This window comes from Salvelinus fontinalis, chromosome 13, assembly GCF_029448725.1.
Source record: "Salvelinus fontinalis isolate EN_2023a chromosome 13, ASM2944872v1, whole genome shotgun sequence".
Lineage (NCBI taxonomy): Eukaryota > Metazoa > Chordata > Actinopteri > Salmoniformes > Salmonidae > Salvelinus > Salvelinus fontinalis.
The window spans coordinates 2,401,706-2,425,396 of NC_074677.1; the positions used below are offsets into that span (position 1 = coordinate 2,401,706).

General features: G+C 40.4%; 1 non-coding gene across 1 annotated transcript; it reads right to left on the bottom strand.

Moving 5' to 3' along the window:
- Window positions 1-19,682: 19,682 nt before the first annotated feature.
- trnaa-ugc (transfer RNA alanine (anticodon UGC)) lies at window positions 19,683-19,758 on the bottom strand. Its single transcript has one exon. It is a non-coding gene; the product is annotated as a tRNA-Ala (tRNA).
- Between the last annotated feature and the right edge of the window lie 3,933 nt (window positions 19,759-23,691).

Genomic DNA, 23,691 nt, shown 5'->3' on the forward strand with positions numbered 1-23,691 from the left:
AGAAGAAGAGGGTAGAGAAGTAGAGGAAGAGGAGAGAAAGAGGAAGAGGAGAGGAAGAGGAGAGAGACGGATAGGAAGAGGAGAGAAGGAGAGGAAGAGGAGAGAGAAGGAGAGGAAGAGGAGAGAATGAGAAGAAGTGGGGAGAGAAAGAGAGGAAGAGGAGAGAATGATATGAAGAAGAGAAAGAAGGAGAGGAAGATGAGAGAGAAGGATAGGAAGAGGAGAAAGAAGGAGAGGAAAAGGAGAGAATGAGAAGAAGAGGGGAGAGAAAGAGAGGAAAAGGAGAGAATGATATGAAGAAGAGAAAGAAGGAGAGGAAGAGGAAGAGGAGGGAATGAGAAGAAGCGAGGAGAGAAGGAGAGGAAGAGGAGAGAAAGAGGAGAGAGAGAAGGAGAGGGTAGAGAAGTAGAGGAAGAGGAGAGAATGAGAAGGAGAGGGTAGAGAAGTAGAGGAAGAGGAGAGAATGAGAAGGAGAGGGTAGAGAAGTAGAGGAAGAGGAGAGAATGAGAAGAAGAGGGTAGAGAAGTAGAGGAAGAGGAGAGAAAGAGGAGAGAGAGAAGGAGAGGGTAGAGAAGTAGAGGAAGAGGAGAGAATGAGAAGGAGAGGGTAGAGAAGTAGAGGAAGAGGAGAGAATGAGAAGAAGAGGGTAGAGAAGTAGAGGAAGAGGAGAGAAAGAGGAGAGAGAGAAGGAGAGGGTAGAGAAGTAGAGGAAGAGGAGAGAATGAGAAGGAGAGGGTAGAGAAGTAGAGGAAGAGGAGAGAATGAGAAGAAGAGGGTAGAGAAGTAGAGGAAGAGGAGAGAAAGAGGAGAGAGAGAAGGAGAGGGTAGAGAAGTAGAGGAAGAGGAGAGAATGATATGAAGAAGAGAAAGAAGGAGAGGAAGAGGAAGAGGAGGGAATGAGAAGAAGCGAGGAGAGAAGGAGAGGAAGAGGACGTGAGTGAGGGACGTTCAGATACGGTTGTATTTATTCCCGTTTCACCTTTTTTTGTTTTGGGACCATTCTCTTACTAGGAGTCAGAGCTGTTTATTACTGATTTGTACTATTCATTTATACTACTATTTATACTACTATTGTACTATACACCACAGAGAGAAGGAGAGGAAGAGGAGAGCGAGAAGGAGAGGAAGAGGAGAGAGAAGAGAGAAGAGGAGGAAGAGGAGAGAGAAGGAGAAGAAGTGGAAGAGAAGGAGGGGGTGAGCTAGGAGGAAGGGTGAGCTAGGAGGAAGGGTGAGCTAGGAGGAAGGGTGAGCTAGGAGGAAGGGTGAGCTAGGAGGAAGGGTGAGCTAGGAGGAAGGGTGAGCTAGGAGGAAGGGTGAGCTAGGAGGAAGGGTGAGCTAGGAGGAAGGGTGAGCTAGGAGGAAGGGTGAGCTAGGAGGAAGGGTGAGCTAGGAGGAAGGGTGAGCTAGGAGGAAGGGTGAGCTAGGAGGAAGGGTGAGCTAGGAGGAAGGGTGAGCTAGGAGAGCTTGATCTAATAAATCTGTACGTCTTTAGACTTGCATCTCAAAAAAGCTACCAGAAAATGTTCACTTTACAACAAAAAAGCATCCAGTGAGGAGAAATGATTGTATTTGTTTCTATGATTAAACTGTGATCCAAAAAAAGTGAGAATGTAAAACTCAGGAGCCAGAGAAGAGCTCCACAGCCCCTGTTCAATGTGTACATATCAACATGACTACTTTGCTATAAGAGGAAAAAATAAAAGCAAATATTTTATTAAAGTTCCATTTTTTATGTCTTTTTGGAGAGCGTTTGATGCACAGTAGAGTTTTATAATGAACAGTGGAGTTTTATAATGAACAGTGGAGTTTTATAATGAACAGTAGAGTTTTATAACAAACAGTGGAGTTTTATAATGAACAGTAGAGTTTTATAATGAACAGTGGAGTTTTATAATGAACAGTAGAGTTTTATAATGAACAGTAGAGTTTTATAATGAACAGTAGAGTTTAATAATGAACAGTAGAGTTTAATAATGAACAGTAGAGTTTTATAATGAACAGTAGAGTTTTATAACGAACAGTGGAGTTTTATAATGAACAGTAGAGTTTTATAATGAACAGTAGAGTTTTATAATGAACAGTAGAGTTTTATAACGAACAGTGGAGTTTTATAATGAACAGCAGAGTTTTATAATGAACAGTAGAGTTTTATAACAAACAGTAGAGTTTTATAATGAACAGTGGACAGTAGAGTTTTATAATGAACAGTAGAGTCTTATGATGAACAGTAGAGTTTTATAATGAACAGTAGAGTTTTATAATGAACAGTGGACAGTAGAGTTTTATAATGAACAGTAGAGTTTTATAATGAACAGTAGAGTTTTATAATGAACAGTGGAGTTTTATAACGAACAGTGAACAGTAGAGTTTTATAACGAACAGTGAACAGTGGAGTTTTATAACGAACAGTAGAGTTTTATAATGAACAGAAGAGTTTTATAATGAACAGTGGAGTTTTATAACGAACAGTAGAGTTTTATAATGAACAGTGGAGTTTTATAATGAACAGTAGAGTTTTATAATGAACAGTAGAGTTTTATAACGAACAGTGGAGTTTTATAACGAACAGTGGAGTTTTATAACGAACAGTGGAGTTTTATAATGAACAGTAGAGTTTTATAACAAACAATAGAGTTTTATAATGAACAGTGGAGTTTTATAATGAACAGTGGACAGTAGAGTTTAATAATGAACAGTGGAGTTTTATAACAAACAATAGAGTTTTATAATGAACAGTGGAGTTTTATAATGAACAGTGGACAGTAGAGTTTTATAATGAACAGTAGAGTTTTATAACGAACAGTGAACAGTAGAGTTTTATAACGAACAGTGGAGTTTTATAACGAACAGTGGAGTTTTATAATGAACAGTGGACAGTAGAGTTTAATAATGAACAGTAGAGTTTAATAATGAACAGTAGAGTTTTATAATGAACAGTAGAGTTTTATAATGAACAGTAGAGTTTTATAATGAACAGTGGAGTTTTATAATGAACAGTGCACAGTAGAGTTTTATAATGAACAGCAGAGTCTTATAATGAACAGTGGAGTTTTATAATGAACAGTAGAGTTTTATAATGAACAGTGCACAGTAGAGTTTTATAATGAACAGTGGAGTTTTATAATGAACAGTAGAGTTTAATAATGAACAGTAGAGTTTTATAATGAACTGTAGAGTTTTATAATGAACAGTAGAGTTTTATAATGAACAGTAGAGTTTTATAATGAACAGTAGAGTTTAATAACGAACAGTAGAGTTTTATAATGAACAGTAGAGTTTTATAAAGAACAGTGCACAGTAGAGTTTTATAATGAACAGTGGAGTTTTATAATGAACAGTAGAGTTTTATAATGAACAGTGGAGTTTTATAACGAACAGTAGAGTTTTATAATGAACAGTAGAGTTTTATAACGAACAGTGGAGTTTTATAATGAACAGTAGAGTTTTATAATGAACAGTAGAGTTTTATAATGAACAGTAGAGTTTTATAATGAACAGTAGAGTTTTATAATGAACAGTGGAGTTTTATAATGAACAGTGGAGTTTTATAACGAACAGTAGAGTTTAATAATGAACAGTGGAGTTTTATAATGAACCGTAGAGTTTTATAATGAACAGTGGACAGTAGAGTTTAATAATGAACAGTGGAGTTTTATAATGAACAGTGGAGTTTTATAATGAACAGTGGAGTTTTATAATGAACAGTGGACAGTAGAGTTTAATAATGAACAGTGGAGTTTTATAATGAACAGTAGAGTTTTATAATGAACAGTGGAGTTTTATAATGAACAGTAGAGTTTAATAATGAACAGTAGAGTTTTATAATGAACTGTAGAGTTTTATAATGAACAGTAGAGTTTTATAATGAACAGTAGAGTTTTATAATGAACAGTAGAGTTTAATAACGAACAGTAGAGTTTTATAATGAACAGTAGAGTTTTATAAAGAACAGTGCACAGTAGAGTTTTATAATGAACAGTGGAGTTTTATAATGAACAGTAGAGTTTTATAATGAACAGTGGAGTTTTATAACGAACAGTAGAGTTTTATAATGAACAGTAGAGTTTTATAACGAACAGTGGAGTTTTATAATGAACAGTAGAGTTTTATAATGAACAGTAGAGTTTTATAATGAACAGTAGAGTTTTATAATGAACAGTAGAGTTTTATAATGAACAGTGGAGTTTTATAATGAACAGTGGAGTTTTATAACGAACAGTAGAGTTTAATAATGAACAGTGGAGTTTTATAATGAACCGTAGAGTTTTATAATGAACAGTGGACAGTAGAGTTTAATAATGAACAGTGGAGTTTTATAATGAACAGTGGAGTTTTATAATGAACAGTGGAGTTTTATAATGAACAGTGGACAGTAGAGTTTAATAATGAACAGTGGAGTTTTATAATGAACAGTAGAGTTTTATAATGAACAGTGGAGTTGTATAATGAACAGTAGAGTTTTATAATGAACAGTGGAGTTTTATAATGAACAGTGGAGTTTTATAATGAACAGTAGAGTTTAATAATGAACAGTGGAGTTTTATAATGAACAGTAGAGTTTAATAATGAACAGTGGAGTATTATAATGAACAGTGGAGTTTTATAATGAACAGTGGACAGTAGAGTTTAATAATGAACAGTGGAGTTTTATAATGAACAGTAGAGTTTTATAATGAACAGTGGAGTTTTATAATGAACAGTAGAGTTTTATAATGAACAGTGGAGTTTTATAATGAACAGTAGAGTTTTATAATGAACAGTGGAGTTTTATAATGAACAGTAGAGTTTTATAATGAACAGTGGAGTTTTATAATGAACAGTAGAGTTTTATAATGAACAGTGGAGTTTTATAATGAACAGTGGAGTTATATAATGAACAGTGGACATTAGAGTTTAATAATGAACAGTGGAGTTTTATAATGAACAGTGGAGTTTTATAATGAACAGTGGAGTTATATAATGAACAGTGGACATTAGAGTTTAATAATGAACAGTGGAGTTTTATAATGAACAGTGGAGTTTTATAATGAACAGTGGAGTTATATAATGAACAGTGGACAGTAGAGTTTAATAATGAACAGTGGAGTATTATAATGAACAGTGGAGTTTTATAATGAACAGTGGAGTTTTATAATGAACAGTAGAGTTTTATAATGAACAGTAGAGTTTTATAATGAACAGTAGAGTTTTATAATGAACAGTGGAGTTTTATAATGAACAGTGCACAGCAGAGTTTTTGTATGCCAGAAGAAGAAGCTCCTGACACTGTGAATTCAACAACATACATACAAGATTGTAAAGTACATAAATAGCTTCTGTTCTCAGCTCCAGGTCCGGAGGTCCGGCAGCACGGCTGGTTGCCATCCTTCCCCTCTAATCAGTGACCAAAATAGATCTAATGCAGGTGACTGGAAATGTGCCAATAACATACCTACCAGGGACAAGAGAGAATCATCTCCAGGCCTACTGCGGACTTCACGGATATAGCACCAGGCCTACTGCGGACTTCACGGATATAGCACCAGGCCTACTGCGGACTTCACGGATATAGAACCAGGCCTACTGCGGACTTCACGGATATAGAACCAGGCCTACTGCGGACTTCACAGATATAGAACCAGGCCTATTGCGGACTTCACGGATATAGCACCAAACCTACTGCGGACTTCACGGATATAGAACCAGGCCTACTGCGGACTTCACGGATATAGAACCAGGCCTACTGCGGACTTCACGGATATAGCACCAGGCCTACTGCGGACTTCACGGATATAGCACCAGGCCTACTGCGGGCTTCACGGATATAGCACCAGGCCTACTGCGGACTTCACGGATATAGCACCAGGCCTATTGCGGACTTCACGGATATAGCACCAGGCCTACTGTGGACTTCACGGATATAGAACCAGGCCTACTGCGGACTTCACGGATATAGAACCAGGCCTACTGCGGACTTCACGGATATAGCACCAGGCCTACTGCGGACTTCACGGATATAGCACCAGGCCTACTGCGGACTTCACGGATATAGAACCAGGCCTACTGCGGACTTCACGGATATAGAACCAGGCCTACTGCGGACTTCACGGATATAGAACCAGGCCTATTGCGGACTTCACGGATATAGCATCAAACCTACTGCGGACTTCACGGATAGAGAACCAGGCCTACTGCGGACTTCACGGATATAGAACCAGGCCTACTGCGGACTTCACGGATATAGAACCAGGCCTACTGTGGACTTCACGGATATAGCACCAGGCCTACTGCGGACTTCACGGATATAGCACCAGGCCTACTGCGGACTTCACGGATATCTCACCAGGCCTATTGCGGACTTCACGGATATAGAACCAGGCCTACTGCGGACTTCACGGATATAGAACCAGGCCCACTGCGGACTTCACGGATATAGAACCAGGCCTACTGCGGACTTCACGGATATAGAACCAGGCCCACTGCGGACTTCACGGATATAGAACCAAGCCTACTGCGGACTTCACGGATATAGCACCAGGCCCACTGCGGACTTCACGGATATAGAACCAGGCCCACTGCGGACTTCACGGATATAGAACCAGGCCTACTGCGGACTTCACGGAGAGAAGACAGGCTATGTGCACACTGCCCACAAAATGAGGTGGAAACTGAGCTGCACTTCCTAACCTCCTGCCCAATGTATGACCATATTTTGAGACACATATTTCCCTCAGATCACACAAATCCACAAAGAATTAGAAAACAAATCCAATTTTGATAAACTCCCATATCTACTGGGTGAAATACCACAGTGTGACATCACAGCAGCAAGATTTGTGACCTGTTGCCACAAGAAAAGGGCAACCAGTGAAGAACAAACACCATTGTAAATACAACCCATATTTATGTTAATTTATTTTCCCTTTTGTACTTTAACCATTTGCACATCGTTAAAACACTGTATATATATATAATAACACATTTGAAATGTCTCTATTCATTTGGAACTTTTTGGAGTGAAATGTTTACAGTGAGTTTTTAATTGTTTAATTTACTTTTGTTTAATATTTCACTTGCTTTGGCAATGTAAACATATGTTTTCCATGCCAATAAAGCCCTTTGCAATGAATTGAGTAGATTAACCTTGTACCCTGTCAGACCAGGAGAGAACTGCAGCTGACTGTTAGGTGCTGTTAGAATCTACCCTCAGAAAGAACACATTCAGCTGACTGTTAGGTGCTGTTAGAATCTACCCTCAGAAAGAACACATTCAGCTGACTGTTAGAAAACATGGAGAAAAGAGAGAGAAAAGTAAGAGAAATAGCTAAATGGGGAGAGAGGGAGAAGGAGAGATGGGAGGAAAGCAAAAGAAAGATGGATTAAAAGAGAGAGCGAGAGATAGAGTGTTTGGGAGAGCGACAGGAACCGCAGTGAGGCACATGATTGGTGGATGAGTCATACATGTCTTCAGTGAAGTGCAGAGACCCTCACGCACGCACGCACGCACGCACGCACGCACGCACGCACGCACGCACGCACGCACGCACGCACGCACGCACGCACGCACGCACGCACGCACGCACGCACGCACGCACGCACGCACGCACGCACGCACGCACGCACGCACGCACGCACGCACGCACGCACGCACGCACGCACGCACGCACGCACGCACGCACGCACGCACGCACGCACGCACGCACGCACGCACGCACGCACGCACGCACGCACGCACGCACGCACGCACGCACGCACGCACGCACGCACGCACGCACGCACGCACGCACGCACGCACGCACGCACGCACGCACGCACACACACACACACACACACACACACACACACACACACACACACACACACACACACACACACACACACACACACACACACGTACTTGTACATTTGAGCTGAATAATTTGACGGCTGCCTTTGAAGATAATGATTGAGTTGTGATTGAGCGGGCCTTGATTGATGCTGTCAGGGACCAGAACTTTGATTGATGCTGTCAGGGACCAGAACTTTGATTGATGCTGTCAGGGACCAGAACTTTGATTGATGCTGTCAGGGACCAGAACTTTGATTGATGCTGTCAGGGACCAGAACTTTGATTGATGCTGTCAGGGACCAGAACCTTGATTGATGCTGTCAGGGACCAGAACTTTGATTGATGCTGTCAGGGACCAGAACTTTGATTAATGCTGTCAGGGACCAGAACTTTGATTGATGCTGTCAGGGACCAGAACCTTGATTGATGCTGTCAGGGACCAGAACTTTGATTGATGCTGTCAGGGACCAGAACTTTGATTGATGCTGTCAGGGACCAGAACTTTGATTGATGCTGTCAGGGACCAGAACCTTGATTGATGCTGTCAGGGACCAGAACTTTGATTGATGCTGTCAGGAACCAGAACTTTGATTGATGCTGTCAGGGACCAGAACCTTGATTGAGGCTGTCAGGGACCAGAACTTTGATTGATGCTGTCAGGGACCAGAACCTTGATTGAGGCTGTCAGGGACCAGAACCTTGATTGAGGCTGTCAGGGACCAGAACCTTGATTGAGGCTGTCAGGGACCAGAACTTTGATTAATGCTGTCAGGGACCAGAACTTTGATTAATGCTGTCAGGGACCAGAACTTTGATTAATGCTGTCAGGGACCAGAACTTTGATTGATGCTGTCAGGGACCAGAACTTTGATTGATGCTGTCAGGGACCAGAACTTTGATTGATGCTGTCAGGGACCAGAACTTTGATTGATGCTGTCAGGGACCAGAACCTTAATTGAGTCTGTCAGGGACCAGAACTTTGATTGAGGCTGTCAGGGACCAGAACTTTGATTGACGCTGTCAGGGACCAGAACTTTGATTGAGGCTGTCAGGGACCAGAACCTTGATTGAGGCTGTCAGGGACCAGAACCTTGATTGAGGCTGTCAGGGACCAGAACCTTGATTGAGGCTGTCAGGGACCAGAACCTTGATTGAGGCTGTCAGGGACCAGAACTTTGATTAATGCTGTCAGGGACCAGAACTTTGATTAATGCTGTCAGGGACCAGAACTTTGATTAATGCTGTCAGGGACCAGAACTTTGATTGATGCTGTCAGGGACCAGAACTTTGATTGATGCTGTCAGGGACCAGAACTTTGATTGATGCTGTCAGGGACCAGAACTTTGATTGATGCTGTCAGGGACCAGAACCTTAATTGAGGCTGTCAGGGACCAGAACTTTGATTGAGGCTGTCAGGGACCAGAACTTTGATTGAGGCTGTCAGGGACCAGAACTTTGATTGAGGCTGTCAGGGACCAGAACCTTGATTGAGGCTGTCAGGGACCAGAACTTTGTTTACAACAAATCAGCTAATGGAAAAGTCTTTGAGTGACAGTTTCTGCTCTCTGTTGTTTATTTGCCCTTGCCTGCTTTCCACCACACACCTCTGTCTTCAACATCCTCTGCGACAGACTTCCGGTGGCCTTTTGGCAGAGATGCACGTGTAGTTCTGAGTACCGTCTCAAAAGTCCAAAATCCGTAATAAATTCCTGACAACTTGCCTCTGGCCCTTCAAAATTCTTAACAACATGGACCTATGCAACCGAGGACACTCAACTAAGGCACGGGGAAGCCTAAACGATTCCCAAATACAGAAAGAGCAAACTAAGACCAGCGAGGACACATCCAACTCCGCCATATTGAAGGCTCTGAATCAACAACAAACTTCAATGCAGGCGATGGTCAAACATGCAGTTAAGGAATCCCTGGAGGAACTGCTTTCTGGAGAAATTACATTACTTAAAGATATGGTGGAAGCCTCCAACACGTCTATCTTAAAACTCTCAAACGACATAGCCAGCCGGTCGCTATTGTTTGAGGAGAGTGCACAGTTTTGAACATGAAAAATTATTAATAAATCAATCACACCACTACCTGTATTTACTGGTGATTAACACCACTACCTGTATTTACTGGTGATTAACACCACTACTACCTGTATTTACTGGTGATTAACACCACTACTACCTGTATTTACTGGTGATTAACACCACTACTACCTGTATTTACTGGTGATTAACACCACTACTACCTGTATTTACTGGTGATTAACACCACTACTACCTGTATTTACTGGTGATTAACACCACTACCTGTATTTACTGGTGATTAACACCACTACTACCTGTATTTACTGGTGATTAACACCACCACTACCTGTATTTTCTGGTGATTAACACCACTACCTGTATTTACTGGTGATTAACATCACTACTACCTGTATTTACTGGTGATTAACACCACTACCTGTATTTACTGGTGATTAACACCACTACTACCTGTATTTACTGGTGATTAACATCACCACTACCTGTATTTACTGGTGATTAACACCACTACTACCTGTATTTACTGGTGATTAACACCCCTACTACCTGTATTTACTGGTGATTAACACCACTACTACCTGTATTTACTGGTGATTAACACCACTACTACCTGTATTTACTGGTGATTAACACCACTACCTGTATTTACTGGTGATTAACACCACTACCTGTATTTACTGGTGATTAACACCACCACTACCTGTATTTACTGGTGATTAACACCACTACTACCTGTATTTACTGGTGATTAACACCACTACTACCTGTATTTACTGGTGATTAACACCACCACTACCTGTATTTACTGGTGATTAACACCACTACTACCTGTATTTACTGGTGATTAACACCACTACTACCTGTATTTACTGGTGATTAACACTACTACTACCTGTATTTACTGGTGATTAACACCACTACTACCTGTATTTACTGGTGATTAACACCACTACTACCTGTATTTACTGGTGATTATCACCACTACCTGTATTTACTGGTGATTAACACCACTACTACCTGTATTTACTGGTGATTAACACCACTACTACCTGTATTTACTGGTGATTAACACCACTACCTGTATTTACTGGTGATTAACACCACTACTACCTGTATTTACTGGTGATTAACATCACTACTACCTGTATTTACTGGTGATTATCACCACTACCTGTATTTACTGGTGATTAACACCACCACTACCTGTATTTACTGGTGATTAACACCACTACCTGTATTTACTGGTGATTAACACCACTACTACCTGTATTTACTGGTGATTAACACCACTACCTGTATTTACTGGTGATTAACACCACTACTACCTGTATTTACTGGTGATTAACACCACCACTACCTGTATTTACTGGTGATTAACACCACTACTACCTGTATTTACTGGTGATTAACACCACTACTACCTGTATTTACTGGTAATTAACACCACTACTACCTGTATTTACTGGTGATTAACACCACCACTACCTGTATTTACTGGTGATTAACACCACTACTACCTGTATTTACTGGTGATTAACACCACTACCTGTATTTACTGGTGATTAACACCACTACTACCTGTATTTACTGGTGATTAACACCACGACCTGTATTTACTGGTGATTAACACCACTACTACCTGTATTTACTGGTGATTAACACCACTACTACCTGTATTTACTGGTGATTAACACCACCACTACCTGTATTTACTGGTGATTAACACCACTACTACCTGTATTTACTGGTGATTAACACCACTACTACCTGTATTTACTGGTGATTAACACTACTACCTGTATTTACTGGTGATTAAACCCACTACCTGTATTTACTGGTGATTAACACCACTACTACCTGTATTTACTGGTGATTAACACCACTACTACCTGTATTTACTGGTGATTAACACCACTACTACCTGTATTTACTGGCTATTAACACCACTACTACCTGTATTTACTGGTGATTAACACCACCACTACCTGTATTTACTGGTGATTAACACCACTACTACCTGTATTTACTGGTGATTAACACCACTACTACCTGTATTTACTGGTGATTAACACCACTACCTGTATTTACTGGTGATTAACACCACTACTACCTGTATTTACTGGTGATTAACACCACCACTACCTGTATTTACTGGTGATTAACACCACTACTACCTGTATTTACTGGTGATTAACACCACTACTACCTGTATTTACTGGTGATTAGCACTACTACTACCTGTATTTACTGGTGATTAACACCACTACTACCTGTATTTACTGGTGATTAACACCACTACTACCTGTATTTACTGGTGATTAACACCACTACTACCTGTATTTACTGGTGATTAACACCACTACCTGTATTTACTGGTGATTAACACCACTACTACCTGTATTTACTGGTGATTAACACCACCACTACCTGTATTTTCTGGTGATTAACACCACTACCTGTATTTACTGGTGATTAACATCACTACTACCTGTATTTAATGGTGATTAACACCACTACCTGTATTTACTGGTGATTAACACCACTACTACCTGTATTTACTGGTGATTAACATCACCACTACCTGTATTTACTGGTGATTAACACCACTACTACCTGTATTTACTGGTGATTAACACCCCTACTACCTGTATTTACTGGTGATTAACACCACTACTACCTGTATTTACTGGTGATTAACACCACTACTACCTGTATTTACTGGTGATTAACACCACTACCTGTATTTACTGGTGATTAACACCACTACCTGTATTTACTGGTGATTAACACCACCACTACCTGTATTTACTGGTGATTAACACCACTACTACCTGTATTTACTGGTGATTAACACCACTACTACCTGTATTTACTGGTGATTAACACCACCACTACCTGTATTTACTGGTGATTAACACCACTACTACCTGTATTTACTGGTGATTAACACCACTACTACCTGTATTTACTGGTGATTAACACTACTACTACCTGTATTTACTGGTGATTAACACCACTACTACCTGTATTTACTGGTGATTAACACCACTACTACCTGTATTTACTGGTGATTATCACCACTACCTGTTTTTACTGGTGATTAACACCACTACTACCTGTATTTACTGGTGATTAACACCACTACTACCTGTATTTACTGGTGATTAACACCACTACCTGTATTTACTGGTGATTAACACCACTACTACCTGTATTTACTGGTGATTAACATCACTACTACCTGTATTTACTGGTGATTATCACCACTACCTGTATTTACTGGTGATTAACACCACCACTACCTGTATTTACTGGTGATTAACACCACTACCTGTATTTACTGGTGATTAACACCACTACTACCTGTATTTACTGGTGATTAACACCACTACCTGTATTTACTGGTGATTAACACCACTACTACCTGTATTTACTGGTGATTAACACCACCACTACCTGTATTTACTGGTGATTAACACCACTACTACCTGTATTTACTGGTGATTAACACCACTACTACCTGTATTTACTGGTAATTAACACCACTACTACCTGTATTTACTGGTGATTAACACCACCACTACCTGTATTTACTGGTGATTAACACCACTACTACCTGTATTTACTGGTGATTAACACCACTACCTGTATTTACTGGTGATTAACACCACTACTACCTGTATTTACTGGTGATTAACACCACAACCTGTATTTACTGGTGATTAACACCACTACTACCTGTATTTACTGGTGATTAACACCACTACTACCTGTATTTACTGGTGATTAACACCACCACTACCTGTATTTACTGGTGATTAACACCACTACTACCTGTATTTACTGGTGATTAACACCACTACTACCTGTATTTACTGGTGATTAACACTACTACCTGTATTTACTGGTGATTAAACCCACTACCTGTATTTACTGGTGATTAACACCACTACTACCTGTATTTACTGGTGATTAACACCACTACTACCTGTATTTACTGGTGATTAACACCACTACTACCTGTATTTACTGGCTATTAACACCACTACTACCTGTATTTACTGGTGATTAACACCACCACTACCTGTATTTACTGGTGATTAACACCACTACTACCTGTATTTACTGGTGATTAACACCACTACTACCTGTATTTACTGGTGATTAACACCACTACCTGTATTTACTGGTGATTAACACCACTACTACCTGTATTTACTGGTGATTAACACCACCACTACCTGTATTTACTGGTGATTAAGACCACTACTACCTGTATTTACTGGTGATTAACACCACTCTACCTGTATTTACTGGTGATTAGCACTACTACTACCTGTATTTACTGGTGATTAACACCACTACTACCTGTATTTACTGGTGATTAACACCACTACTACCTGTATTTACTGGTGATTATCACCACTACCTGTATTTACTGGTGATTAACACCACTACTACCTGTATTTACTGGTGATTAACACCACTACTACCTGTATTTACTGGTGATTAACACCACTAGCTGTATTTACTGGTGATTAACACCACTACTACCTGTATTTACTGGTGATTAACATCACTACTACCTGTATTTACTGGTGATTATCACCACTACCTGTATTTACTGGTGATTAACACCACCACTACCTGTATTTACTGGTGATTAACACCACTACCTGTATTTACTGGTGATTAACACCACTACTACCTGTATTTACTGGTGATTAACACCACTACCTGTATTTACTGGTGATTAACACCACTACTACCTGTATTTACTGGTGATTAACACCACCACTACCTGTATTTACTGGTGATTAACACCACTACTACCTGTATTTACTGGTGATTAACACCACTACTACCTGTATTTACTGGTAATTAACACCACTACTACCTGTATTTACTGGTGATTAACACCACCACTACCTGTATTTACTGGTGATTAACACCACTACTACCTGTATTTACTGGTGATTAACACCACTACCTGTATTTACTGGTGATTAACACCACTACTACCTGTATTTACTGGTGATTAACACCACGACCTGTATTTACTGGTGATTAACACCACTACTACCTGTATTTACTGGTGATTAACACCACTACTACCTGTATTTACTGGTGATTAACACCACCACTACCTGTATTTACTGGTGATTAACACCACTACTACCTGTATTTACTGGTGATTAACACCACTACTACCTGTATTTACTGGTGATTAACACTACTACCTGTATTTACTGGTGATTAAACCCACTACCTGTATTTACTGGTGATTAACACCACTACTACCTGTATTTACTGGTGATTAACACCACTACTACCTGTATTTACTGGTGATTAACACCACTACTACCTGTATTTACTGGCTATTAACACCACTACTACCTGTATTTACTGGTGATTAACACCACCACTACCTGTATTTACTGGTGATTAACACCACTACTACCTGTATTTACTGGTGATTAACACCACTACTACCTGTATTTACTGGTGATTAACACCACTACCTGTATTTACTGGTGATTAACACCACTACTACCTGTATTTACTGGTGATTAACACCACTACTACCTGTATTTACTGGTGATTAACACCACTACTACCTGTATTTACTGGTGATTAACACCACTACTACCTGTATTTACTGGTGATTAACACCACTACTACCTGTATTTACTGGTGATTATCACCACTACCTGTATTTACTGGTGATTAACACCACTACTACCTGTATTTACTGGTGATTAACACCACTACTACCTGTATTTACTGGTGATTAACACCACTACTACCTGTATTTACTGGTGATTAACACCCCTACTACCTGTATTTACTGGTGATTAACACCACTACTACCTGTATTTACTGGTGATTAACACCACTACCTGTATTTACTGGTGATTAACACCACTACTACCTGTATTTACTGGTGATTAACACCACTACCTGTGTTTACTGGTGATTAACACCACTACTACCTGTATTTACTGGTGATTAACACCACTACTACCTGTATTTACTGGTGATTAACACCACTACCTGTATTTACTGGTGATTAACACCACTACTACCTGTATTTACTGGTGATTAACACCACTACCTGTATTTACTGGTGATTAACACCACTACCTGTATTTACTGGTGATTAACACCACTACCTGTATTTACTGGTGATTAACACCACTACTACCTGTATTTACTGGTGATTAACATCACTACTACCTGTATTTACTGGTGATTATCACCACTACCTGTATTTACTGGTGATTAACACCACCACTACCTGTATTTACTGGTGATTAACACCACTACCTGTATTTACTGGTGATTAACACCACTACTACCTGTATTTACTGGTGATTAACACCACTACTACCTGTATTTACTGGTGATTAACACTACTACCTGTATTTACTGGTGATTAAACCCACTACCTGTATTTACTGGTGATTAACACCACTACTACCTGTATTTACTGGTGATTAACACCACTACTACCTGTATTTACTGGTGATTAACACCACTACTACCTGTATTTACTGGCTATTAACACCACTACTACCTGTATTTACTGGTGATTAACACCACCACTACCTGTATTTACTGGTGATTAACACCACTACTACCTGTATTTACTGGTGATTAACACCACTACTACCTGTATTTACTGGTGATTAACACCACTACCTGTATTTACTGGTGATTAACACCACTACTACCTGTATTTACTGGTGATTAACACCACTACTACCTGTATTTACTGGTGATTAACACCACTACTACCTGTATTTACTGGTGATTAACACCACTACTACCTGTATTTACTGGTGATTAACACCACTACTACCTGTATTTACTGGTGATTATCACCACTACCTGTATTTACTGGTGATTAACACCACTACTACCTGTATTTACTGGTGATTAACACCACTACTACCTGTATTTACTGGTGATTAACACCACTACTACCTGTATTTACTGGTGATTAACACCCCTACTACCTGTATTTACTGGTGATTAACACCACTACTACCTGTATTTACTGGTGATTAACACCACTACCTGTATTTACTGGTGATTAACACCACTACTACCTGTATTTACTGGTGATTAACACCACTACCTGTGTTTACTGGTGATTAACACCACTACTACCTGTATTTACTGGTGATTAACACCACTACTACCTGTATTTACTGGTGATTAACACCACTACCTGTATTTACTGGTGATTAACACCACTACTACCTGTATTTACTGGTGATTAACACCACTACCTGTATTTACTGGTGATTAACACCACTACCTGTATTTACTGGTGATTAACACAACTACTACCTGTATTTACTGGTGATTAACACCCCTACTACCTGTATTTACTGGTGATTAACACCACTACTACCTGTATTTACTGGTGATTAACACCACTACCTGTATTTACTGGTGATTAACACCACTACCTGTATTTACTGGTGATTAACACCACTACCTGTATTTACTGGTGATTAACACCACTACTACCTGTATTTACTGGTGATTAACATCACTACTACCTGTATTTACTGGTGATTATCACCACTACCTGTATTTACTGGTGATTAACACCACCACTACCTGTATTTACTGGTGATTAACACCACTACCTGTATTTACTGGTGATTAACACCACTACTACCTGTATTTACTGGTGATTAACATCACTACTACCTGTATTTTCTGGTGATTAACACCACTATCTGTATTTACTGGTGATTAACACCACTACTACCTGTATTTACTGGTGATTAACACCTCTACTACCTGTATTTACTGGTGATTAACACCACTACCTGTATTTACTGGTGAGTAACACCACTACTACCTGTATTTACTGGTGATTAACACTACTACTACCTGTATTTACTGGTGATTAACACCACTACCTGTATTTACTGGTGATTAACACCACTACTACCTGTATTTACTGGTGATTAACACCACTACTACCTGTATTTACTGGTGATTAACACCACTACTACCTGTATTTACTGGTGATTAACACCACTACTACCTGTATTTACTGGTGATTAACACCACTACTACCTGTATTTACTGGTGATTAACATCACTACTACCTGTATTTTCTGGTGATTAACACCACTACCTGTATTTACTGGTGATTAACACCACTACCTGTATTTACTGGTGATTAACACCACTACCTGTATTTACTGGTGATTAACACCACTACTACCTGTATTTACTGGTAATTAACACCACTACTACCTGTATTTACTGGTGATTAACACCACTACTACCTGTATTTACTGGTGATTAACACCACTACCTGTATTTACTGGTGAATAACACCACTACCTGTATTTACTGGTGATTAACACCACTACTACCTGTATTTACTGGTGATTAACACCACTACCTGTATTTACTGGTGATTAACACCACTACTACCTGTATTTACTGGTGATTAACATCACTACTACCTGTATTTTCTGGTGATTAACACCACTACCTGTATTTACTGGTGATTAACACCACTACTACCTGTATTTACTGGTGATTAACACCACTACCTGTATTTACTGGTGATTAACACCACTACTACCTGTATTTACTGGTGATTAACACCACTACTACCTGTATTTACTGGTGATTAACACCACTACCTGTATTTACTGGTGATTAACACCACTACCTGTATTTACTGGTGATTATCACCACTACTACCTGTATTTACTGGTGATTAACACCACTACCTGTATTTACTGGTGATTAACACCACTACCTGTATTTACTGGTGATTAACACCACTACTACCTGTATTTACTGGTGATTAACACTACTACCTGTATTTACTGGTGATTAACACCACTACTACCTGTATTTACTGGTGATTAACACCACTACTACCTGTATTTACTGGTGATTAACACCACTACTACCTGTATTTACTGGTGATTAACACCACTACTACCTGTATTTACTGGTGATTAACACTACTACCTGTATTTACTGGTGATTAACACCACTACTACCTGTATTTACTGGTGATTAACACCACTACTACCTGTATTTACTGGTGATTAACACCACTACTACCTGTATTTACTGGTGATTAACACCACTACTACCTGTATTTACTGGTGATTAACACCACTACTACCTGTATTTACTGGTGATTAACACCACTACCTGTATTTACTGGTGATTAACACCACTACCTGTATTTACTGGTGATTAACACCACTACTACCTGTATTTACTGGTGATTAACATCACTACCTGTATTTACTGGTGGCACAGACGCTGTTTCATCCTTTCCTACACTTAAATTGCCTAACGATTGCGTCTGAAGCTGGGCTTGCATCTCGGCCATCCTCACAATAACACGATAGTTATTATATATTATATATACGTGTATATTATATAGTTAAATATAGTTATTGTACATACTATGAGTACTTTACGTCTAGAGCCCCTGTACTCCATCCCTCCAGAGGCTTCCTACACTGCTCTCTCCCTCTCTCTTACACCTTGCCCAAACCGGCTGCGCCATCGTGCGCCATCGTGCATAAATTTATTTTGCCCACCCACACCAAACACGATCATGACACGCAGGTTAAAATATCAAAACAAACTCTGAACCAATGACATTAATTTGGGGATAGGTCGAAAAGCATTAAACATGTATGGTAATTTAGCTAGTTAGCTTGCACTTGCTAGCTAACGTTAACATTTACATTTAAGTCATTTAGCAGACGCTCTTATCCAGAGCGACTTACAAGTACATACATTCATACTTTTTTTTGTACTGGCCCCCCGTGGGAATCGAACCCACAACCCTGGCGTTGCAAGCGCCATGCTCTACCAACTGAGCTACACGGGGCCTGACTCTGAGAACTACTGACTCTGAGAACTACTGACTCTGAGAACTACTGACTCTGAGAACTACTGACTCTGAGAACTACTGACTCTGAGAACTACTGACTCTGAGAACTACTGACTCTGAGAACTACTGACTCTGAGAACTACTGACTCTGAGAACTACTGACTCTGAGAACTACTGACTCTGAGAACTACTGACTCTGAGAACGACTTTATTGTGTGAAAATGTACTTGATACAATTGTGATGTGTTGTCTGTCTAAAGATGAATGCACTAATTGAATGTCGCTCTGGATAAGAGTGTCTGCTAAATTACTAAAATGTAAATGTCATTTTTTAATGATTTTATACATTTTATGAATAGGAGCAAATGATTGGCATGTAGTTATGCAGGCTAGCTACTTCTTTGCTAGCTAACGGTGGCCAAGTACAGCTAACACACAATTACATCAAGCAGCTGAAATGACCTTAGTTTCTATCTACATTTCTTTGGATATATCCATTATAATGATCCTGATAAATAATTATCAGTCTCGTCATGTTTATTCTCGACGCACGATGGATTTTTTTTTTTAAATCAATTAAGACCTAGACAACCAGGTGAGTTCTTTACTAATTAGTGACCTTAATTATTCAATTAAGTACAAGGGGGGAGCAAATACCCACAGACACTCAGCACACTCCGTGGCGTTTGACATGAGGTTGAGTCAGACCACAACTGTTGCAAACCAAATACTAGCCTAGTATCATGAGTAAATAATGTCTAGAGGGCCACCTCTCCTCCGCCCTTCCTCCTTCTCCTCTCTTCCTCTACTCCTCCTTCCTCTTCTTCCTCTCCTCTCCTCCTCCCCTTCCTCTGTTAAAATGGCGGCGGAGGGGAGGGCTGCCGTTTTATCGGCTCTTAACCAGCCATGCTATTTTGTGTGTTTTTTCGTGTTGTTCGTAACTTGGTTTGTACATAAAGTTGCTGCTACCGTCTCTTATGACCAATAAGAGTTCATGGACGGCAGAACTGGAATGTGACAAATAAAATTTGATTTGATTTCCTCTTCTTTCTCAACTCCTCTCTGGTCTCCTCCCTCTGAGGTTTCTCTGCCTGTGTCCTCAGCCCATTGGCTTATATCTGAGGTTTCTCTGCCTGTGTCCTCAGTCCATTGGCTTATATCTGAGGTTTCTCTGCCTGTGTCCTCAGCCCATTGGCTTATATCTGAGGTTTCTCTGCCCGTGTCCTCAGCAACATTGGCTTATATCTGAGGTTTCTCTGCCTGTGTCCTCAGCACCATTGGCTTATATCTGAGGTTTCTCTGCCTGTGTCCTCAGCCCATTGGCTTATATCTGAGGTTTCTCTGCCTGGTCCTCAGCCCATTGGCTTATATCTGAGGTTTCTCTGCCTGTGTCCTCAGCCCATTGGCTTATATCTGAGGTTTCTCTGCCTGTGTCCTCAGCCCATTGGCTTATATCTGAGGTTTCTCTGCCTGTGTCCTCAGCACCATTGGCTTATCTACTGGTATGTGTTTGTGTCTGTGTTTGTGTAGCCAGTCTGTCACAAAAAGACTGGTGACTCATCGCCACTTATGTCCCCCCGTCTTCCCGTGAAACACACCAGTAGATATAAAAGCTGTCAGATAATTACAGTGAGTCAGACACTGTAAATACACACCGGGTACGTTCATTTCTAAAAATCCAGTGACACATGTTTAATCTGTGAACATCCAGTCTGGAAAACAACATTTCTGATGTGACTGAAAACTAGTTTCATTCATCCTCAAATGTATTACCTTTCATAAGATACCTGTAAATACAGGTAGATAATCACCTTTCATAAACCTGAAACATTCAATTTAAAGTTTAGATCAATATTAGTGTGTATCTAAATATATTTTTTATTTAACCTTTATTTAACTATGCAAGTCAGTTAAGAACAAATTCTTATTTTACAATGACAGCAAAAGGCCTCCTGCAGGAACGGGATTAAAAAAAAATTAAAAATACAAAAATATATGACAAAACACACATCACGACAAGAGAGACACCACAACACTACATAAAGAGAGACCTAAGACGATAACAACACATGACAACACAGAATGACAGCAACACAACATGAAAACAGCACAACATGGTAGCAGCACTAAACATGGAACACACATTTTGGGGCACAGACGACAGCACACAGGGCAAGAAGCTGGAGACAATACATCACGCGAAGCAGCCACAACTGTCAGTTAGAGTGTCCATGATTGTCCATATAAAGCTGGCGCCGAAGAACATGGCTGACATTTTACATTCTCCCAACCAATTGGGAAATTTTGTTGTTTTTGTTTTGTGTTACTTATTTTTTTTTTTACTTATTATGTTGCTGCTACTGTCTCTTATGACCGAAAATAACTTATGGACATTAGAAAGGCGATTACTCACCACGGGCTGGGAGAAACTTTTTCCTTTAACGAGTCCGACAAGAGGGATATCCTGCTTTCACTGGAACAGGCCATCTGACCACAATTCTACAATTCTATCCTCCTGATTCCTGCTTACAAGCAAAAACTAAAGCAGGAAGTACCAGTGACTCACTCAATACGGAAGTGGTCAGATGACGCAGATGCTAACAGGACTGTTTTGCAGCACAGACTGGAATATGTTCTGGGATTCATCCAATGGCATTGAGGAATACACCACCTCAATCATCAGCTTCATCAATAAGTGCATTGATGATGTCGTCCCCACAGTGACTGTACGTAAATATCCCAAACAGAAGCCATGGATTACAGGCAACATCCGCATCGAGCTAAAGGCTAGATCTGCCTCTTTCAAGGAGCGGGAGACTAATCCGGATGCTTATAAGAAATCCCGCAATGCCCTCAGATGAACCATCAAACAAGCAAAGCGTCAATACAGGTTTAAGATTGAATCCTACTACACTGGCTCTGACGCTTGTCGAATGTGGCAGGGCTTGAAAACTATTACAGACTACAAAGGGAAACCCAGACGCGAGCTGCCCAGTGACACGAGCCTACCAGACGAGCTAAATGCCTTTAATGCTCGTTTCGAGGCAAGCAACACTGAGGCATGCACGAGAGCACCAGCTGTTCTGGATGACTGTGTGAAAATGCTCTCGGTAGCAGATGTGAACAAAACCATAGAACAGGTCTACATTCACAAAGCCGCTGGGCCAGACAGATTACAAGGACATGTACTCAAAGCATGCTCGGAAAGAATCAAGAATGTCAAGAATCTTCAATGACATTTTCAACCTCTCCCGGACCGAGTCTGTAATACCTACATGTTTCAAGCAGACCACCATAGTCCCTCTGCCCAAGGAAGTGAAGGTAATCTGCCTAAACGATTACCGCCCCGTGGCACTCACGTCGGTAGCCATGAAGTGCTTTGAAAGGCTGGTCATGGCTCACATCAACAGGATCCTCCCGGACAACCTAGACCCGCTCCAATTCGCATACCGCCCCAACTGATCCACAGATGTCTCAATCGCACTCCACACTGCCCTTTCCCACCTGGACAAAAGGAACACCTATGTGAGAATGCTGTTCATTGACTACAGCTCAGCGTCCAACACCATAGTGCCCACGAAGCTCATCACTAAGCTAAGGACTCTGGGACTAAACACATCCCTCTACAACTGGATCCTGGACTTCCTGACGGCCCACCCCCAGGTGGTAAGGGTAGGCAACAACACGTTTGCCTCGCTGATCCTTAACACTGGGGCCCCTCAGGGGTGTGTACTTAGTTCCCTCCTGTATTCCCTGTTCACACACGACTGCGTGGCCAAACACGACTACAACACCATCATTAAGTTTGCTGGCGACCCAACAGTGGTAGGCCTGATCACCGACAACGATGAGACGGCCTATAGGGAGTAGGTCAGAGACCTGGCAGTGTGGTGCCAGGACAACAACCTCTCCCTCAATGTGTTCAAGACAAA